A 7236-nucleotide genomic window follows, 5' to 3' on the forward strand; every position below is an offset into this window, starting at 1 on the left:
CTGTGTGCTTGCGGTTTTATTGGTTACCATTGACAATGCCTTTGATGCCGCAACCGCAATTGTGCACTGACAGTTCTGTTACTGCGGTTGTCGAACAAAAGTGAAATATATCAAAGGTCACAGTGCACAGCTTGAAAAATATTCACTGGAAATAATTAAATGTTTCTGTGGTGATTGTAAATAATAAGGAAATTGGTTCGATCAATATTAWGAGGAGAATATAGTATTACTAAAGCTATATATAGACACACATAATTAACAATTACATAAAGCGTTATATTTACTTTATATAAATATATAATAACATTTTTAGTATAACTAGTATTTTTCCTCTCTTTACAGTTGCTTGAAAAGTGTTGTACCCGGCGTATGAGTAACCTTTTAACGCGTTGTGTGTAAACAATTTGATTTTAGTGTATATAGTGTTTAGTGTTGAGTGAAATCGGCTGCTTCCGCACGTCATCATCATTGGAGRGTTATTGTAAATCATATTTGGTAAGTCTGCAAAATTTCAAAAATATTTTTATTTTTATGAAAAATTTTTTTATAGATAATATTTTACAATACTGGATTTGTATATTACCATTTCATTACAAATGGGCAAAAAAATTATAAAAAATATCAACAATACTAAAATAACTCATTTATTTATGTGTGAACATACTTTTGAGATTTGAAATATTTTTTTAATACTTCGGAAGAATACACTTTGGTCCATCATACACCACAGATCAGTACTACTCGGTCAGAGTTGTATGAACGGATTTTTCACAAAATATAAAAAACTTCCGTGAATATTTCTTCATTACCTCTTTATGTAAAAATATATTTCAGAGATTTGAGGTATATTTTTTAAGGAAGAATACATATTGCTCTATCATATTCTTCAGATAAGTACTACTCCATTAGTGTTGTATGAAAGGGTTTGTCACACTATACTCTCAACAACACACATGTATTATTATTCTCACGACGTTTGTAAGACCCAGAATAAAACGTCGGATACTTCAAGAAATATATATATGTATGTATAGTATAAATGAACAGTATGAAGGGCTGCTATTTGACCATCTATCTGTGCCCCTTTCTTCTCGTCTCTCTGTATATACGCGAACCAGTCGCTCCGTTTTTGAAATATCGAGCKGAAATTTTGCATGCCTGCTTTTCGTTCTAAGAAGCTGCTTGTATATCGGAACCGCCAATGTCGCATCGCTATGGCATATACCTGCCATACAAATTGAGCGACCGGAATCAAGTGCATGTATAGAAAACTTTTTCATTTGAAAAACTGTCTTCAAGAAATTTAGCAAGGATTCTTACTCAAAYCAACGCTGCAATCTCCGTAGAAATTGTTCAGATCGGACCACTWTAGCATATAGCTGCCATACAAACTGAACTACYAAATTTAAGTTCTTCCATGAGAAACAATTTTAATTTTCAAAATATGGTCATGAAAWTCGGCACASATTATGRTCTAAARTAMCGCTAAAATATGTGATGAAATTATTGAGATCAAACCMCTATAACATATAGCTGCCATTCAAACTGAACGATCAAAATTAAGTTCGTTTATGAAAAACTCTCTTATTTAATCAAGTATCGTCAYAAAATTTAGCACATCTAAGTATCTGAAGGAGCACTACAATATTCCAAGAAATTTCCCAAATCAGAGAACTATAGCATATAGCTGTCATACAAATTGAACGCTCAAAATCAAGTCCATGTATGAACAACTTTTTTATTACACAAGCTATGACCAAGAAATTATGCATAGATGATTTTGCAAGGCAATACTAGAATATCTGAAGAATTTTTTAAGATCGGATCACTATATCATATAGCTGTCATGCAAACTGAACGCTCAAAATWWRSTCCATGTATGAAAAACTTTCTTATTTCACAAGCTATGATCAAAAAATTATGCTCACATCATTTTCTCAGCTAACGCTTAATTATCTGAAATTTTTTTTAAGATCGGAGCACTATATCATATAGCTGTCATACAAACAGTAAACTTGAAGCACATGCTGCAACCATACGTCATGCTATTTCATCCAAAAATAGCCTAAAAATAACCAACAAATAATTCTTTCTACCATTTTCCATTCTTATCTGCACACCTATGAGTAACTGCACTTTCATAATTACTGTTTTCTTGTGTGCAACACCAACAAATTACAGTTACATAACACCACAAAGGCGAAATGCGCTTACACTGGCATTTACTTAAATCACCATTCTGATTGAAATCAACGCCTGCCGCATGCCGCATGCAATATGTGCCACATAACACATGCAACATGCAACAGTATAACATTGTAAACAAAATAGCCTGCAGCGTCCTTCATTAAAAGTATTGTGTACACAGGAGAAAAACAGCAAAACAACTGCAGGCAGGCAAAACCCTAAAAACAACAACAAAAAGGCGTAAAAATATACACAAAAACAACAAAAACCAACTAGTCATGAATAACAATTAAAATTAGTCCTTGCTGCAAAATTGCAGGTTTGGCCAAGCGAGCCATAAGCTTATAGCGGAAGTTGTACACATACAAAAAAAGCAGAAAAAAACAARAAATGCGGTTACAATAACAAAAACAGCAAAAATAATGTAATAATAAAGCGCATCATAACTTTTAGTTTGGCATATTTTGAAATTTTGTTTATGGTCTTGCTGCGTTGCAATGGCTCAGTTATAAAAACCGTTATATATACTTATATATATGTATGCGTGTGTTTGTGTCTGTGCGGTGGTGAATGTGGTGCCACTATGGTTTTATGTTGGTGGCAAAAGTAAATTAAAAGTTATGCGAACGTTGCATGTGCTGCTYTTTTGCGCTCAGACAGCTCAGGTATGCGCACAAACACATATGTACATACAATCAGCTGGTATATCAAAGTGTACATGTGTTGGTTTGAAAAAAGTTTAAATTACTATTAAATGACTTTTAGGCTTTTGCTCGCCATCATTTGCAGTTCCAAACTATTATTGCTTGTAACTGTAAATTAAATTTAAATAACAAATTCATTGAAACGCTAAAGATATGCATGAAACAATGCAACAGATTTGTGGGGAAAAGTTGTTCCTGCTCTGAGTTCTCGTCATGCGAAAGGTAGCTAACACATTTGCAAGCGAAATTGCCTTAAAAATATCAAGTTGAAGACAGAATAATAATTTATATAATTTTATATCATGAATTAAGCACTCTTCAGCGTTTTTGTGATTTTTCGATTTTTCAATGTATTTGATATACTTGGATTTTGATGGTTCAGTTTGCATGGCAGCTATATGGAATGCAGAGATTCGATCTGTAAAATATTCAGGTAGACTGTAACACTGTCTTAGACTATAATTCAGGCCGAATTTGGTGACGATAACGCGTCATATAAAAAAGTTTTCCATACAAAGACTTGAGTTTGGTCGGTCAGTTTGTATGGCAGCTATATGATATAAAGCTCCGATCAAAACGATTCGTTCGGATATTGTACCAATACTTTGAAAAATACAACATGCTAAATTTCGAGAACATATCTCCTACAAAAAAAAAAAAATTCCATTTCTGTGTTCCGATAAAGCGCTTTTCGACAATTGAACAGCTACTTGAGGRGAAAATGATGTCTGCAAAATTTCTGTTCGATATCTCAGAAACGTAGGTCGATGAGGTAGAGTATTCTGTACAGAGCTCTCCATCTACTTATTTTCTACCTTAGCGACTTTCATCAGCCATCAACTGCTTCAAAGTGCAACTTTATTCAGAAATGTGTCCATTCACCCCRATAGCCGAGCGGCTATAATGCCTTTGAGTCCTCTAACTGGCGGTTCCTTCTTGAATGAATCRAAGTTAATAGAGAGTAATAAGCTGGAGTGACGAGAGCTCTCCTTGAACTCTAGTTTCAGACAACAGACCATTGTACCGCCTTTAAAGCGGAGCTGGCAGCCATCAAGGTAGCAGTAGATGTATCGCTCCGATGTGCGACTTTATTTAGAAGTATGTATGTGCATTCACCTCAATAGCCTAACCGGTATACGCTCTTCGAGGTCTCTGACAATGTGCTCAAAATTAATTAGGAAGTGCTTGACTTCTTTAAAAATGGGTGCCTGATCACAGCGGAATCCCCGGAAGCTTGCTAGGGAATTTTCAATTGCAAATTTCATCCATTTGGGAGATAGTCGGTCTCCCGATGTCTTCTTGCGTTCTGGCGTTGGAGCTTCAGTGAACTTGGCAGGCGCTGATCCACAATAAATACTTGTCTTCCGAGCGACTAGCTCTTATCAAAGCCAATTTCGCCTAAATTTTTTAAAAACTGACTGGACACTTCGCAATAATTTTACACGCGGGCCGTCTAAATATTTTGTCGACGATCTTTGTCAAAGCTGTATGAAGAAAGTCGGAATCACCTTGTCACTTCCTACTCTATTGCCCGACTTTTGCCAAACTGATATTAGAATATCTCACTAGACACACCTTTGCCGAATGTAGAGAACCTGACGAACCCAGCAAAATGACTGGGATTGATGTTAACCCCTCGGCTTTTGCCAGGCTTAGATTAGAATATCTCGGTAGACACAACTTTGCCGAACGTAGGGAACCTGGCGAATCAAGGGAAGTAATTGGGACTGATATTAATCGCCATAGTTATTGTGAGTTCAAAACGCTTTGTCGATCTCTGRGGATCTATTGATCCACTTTTAGGTGTTTATATTGAACACAAAGTAGAWATATCTGCCCAAGTGAGATCCATAGATTTTGATCAACTGACGGCCTAACCTTACCTAGCCTAACCTATTTCGTAGCACCTATAAACGAAGTTTTGCTATCGAAAATGTTCCCCGACTTCGCAGCTTTACTTCTTGACACAAAGCCTTTCTTTATAAGAAAGAGTAAAAAATTGTCCCGAAAGCCATAAGTGTTTCATTTCAATGATAATTTCTAATACATATGTCTCAAATTTTTGCTAACTGTTTTAAATTCAATATATATATATACAACTATTACACAAGCTACCAGCCGTTCCTTGACTACACCCCACATAGCCTCGCGCATTCTCGCTGCGATTTCCAATAATACCCAGAGTTGCCTGCTTGCCTCCTTAGAGCTTAAAGCTTTCCCGAGCGACTGGTATAATATGCYTTATAATAGTAACGGTACTATTACCTCATTGCGCATAGAATGGCGCGCCTGTCCGCCATCTCCTCGCCTTTGAAGTGCTCGTATCATTTTCAATTCATTTATTTTATAGACAAGTTGTGGAGCGTAGAATGAAAGTAAATGTTGTAAGTGGTAACAGAAGTTTGGTTCGTGCAACACGGTTAGGCAACCGAAAAGTACTCAAGTCGCGCAACCACTCAACTATACAATTCCATTATTTTCSTTACTTCCTTCCCACGCCAGCCGACACAAACACTGCAGCGTTCGTAAGCTGCAGCACTGCGGGTGTATGGGTGTGTGGCTGACTTCATCATGGTCAAATGGATTTATATATATTGCTGTCGATATGCCATTCCATACAGCGGTGTATACCTATAGCCTCTGGCTTTTGTATTTTTGCACAATAGTAATAGTGCATTGTTGTTATTGTTGGCATATTAACTTTGTCTATCTGGCTGTTGTTGCTGCAGCCGCTGYTGCTGCTGCTGCTGCTGTCGTTATTGTTGCTTTGTGTCCTTGTCTTGTGTTTAATCAACCCACACCGCATCGTGTCGGCAATGCGGTGCGCAYAACAGGACTTGATTTCCRCATGCACACTCCTCACCCCACTCCCTTGCCACTTGAAGACACGGTTTCTCATGATTTTACGTTTCCTCATCGTGTGCTTTATTGCTTTGCTGCGACACTAGCGTCGTAGTTTTGCTTTMAGCCGCACAACTGTGTCGCTTCCACTTTTAATACACAGGACTTGGTTTTCCGCTGTTGCACTCCACACCCTTTCCGTCTTTCCGTTYGATGTTGTTTTAGTACATTTATAAGCTGTTGTTGTTGTTGCTGTGATCGACTATAATGCTCAACATCACGCTTTCGTGTTTTCTTCGCTCATTTATTTTTTCTGTTTGTTTATGTTGTGCCCCCCTCCCTCCTGCTTCATCTCTCAACTCCCTGCGTTAGTGTATTTCCAATTTTTCGCTTYTTTCATCGCAATATCTCGTGCTGTTCGCTCGCTACCCCGGCTGGCATTGTTTGTCCTTGGTGATTATATTGTGTTAAGTAGCTGGTGTTAGTTRTATGACATTCTTATTCTTATCCTCGTTCTTMTACCGCTTCCGCCGCTTCTYCGTCTCCGTCTCCGTCTGCTCTGCGCTGATGCCTGCGAACAMTGCACACAATTTCCACCTTGCCACCGTCAGCTGACGATAAATCTACGCTTATTGGCACTCAGATTGCTTGTTGTGAATCTATTATTGAAACTGAAATGAATTCAATCAAAATATCCGGTAGCTTTTGGATTGCGTGCAATGAGTTGGAAGCGCGCTGCAGCGTGCTTTTAATAAAATTGTAAAATAACTGTGCATTAGATTTAAAATGATGTTTGTATATTTCGATAGTTAGCTGTAGTGTWAGGTGCTTTAACCCGTCTRCGGAGACTCAGGGTCTCATTGAACGAAGAGCTAAATTTCAAATGATTTCAAATGGTGTATGGATTTTCCTTCCTTTATGGCTTCACAAATTGTGAACTCCAATCAGATTATGATCTTTATTTGACCAGCGCTTACTAAAGAGAAACACCTGATATACCCAGAAGCTTTGATTTTCTTCCATTTTTTAACTTAAGTAAGGTTACAATAGTTCTATGGCAATGATATTTTTTTTGTTTTGAAAGAGTAAAGGTTTGTAAGGTGAAACTTATTTGTAAACGCTAGAACGTCACCACTTAACAAACTGTTCAAGTCTGTGGCCTATCAGGGCTCTATTCAGCTATCAATATCTTTAATTGAATAAATGCGGAATATAAATATATCTATTCGRTTATCTCAAGCTAAATAATTACTGTTTATCAAAAGATCTATTTTGCCAAAAATATCCTAAACTGAAAAAATATCAACGATTCTTTTCTATATATTTCTAACAATATCCTAAGCTGAAAAACAYCAACGATTCTATTCAGCTATAATTAGCTTAAGCTGAAAAAATTTTGAATATCAAGATTTGCAATACATTCTGTTGAATAAATATCAGGAGATCTTTTCACCTAAAAATATATTAAGAAAAATACCAATGATTCCATTTAGCTATCAATACC

General features: G+C 36.8%; 1 long non-coding RNA gene across 1 annotated transcript in view; it reads left to right on the forward strand.

The window, feature by feature from the left end:
* The first annotated feature begins 348 nt into the window (after window positions 1-348).
* Window positions 349-7236, forward strand: part of LOC108968275 — a 179188-nt gene continuing 172300 nt past the window's right edge. The window contains exon 1 of the long non-coding RNA XR_001993326.1: window positions 349-495. This is a non-coding gene — a long non-coding RNA (uncharacterized LOC108968275). The remainder of the gene's footprint in view (window positions 496-7236) is intronic.

Source organism: Bactrocera latifrons, unplaced genomic scaffold (genome assembly GCF_001853355.1).
Source record: "Bactrocera latifrons isolate USDA-ARS-PBARC rearing strain unplaced genomic scaffold, ASM185335v1 scaffold_208, whole genome shotgun sequence".
NCBI classification, from domain to species: Eukaryota; Metazoa; Arthropoda; class Insecta; order Diptera; family Tephritidae; genus Bactrocera; species Bactrocera latifrons.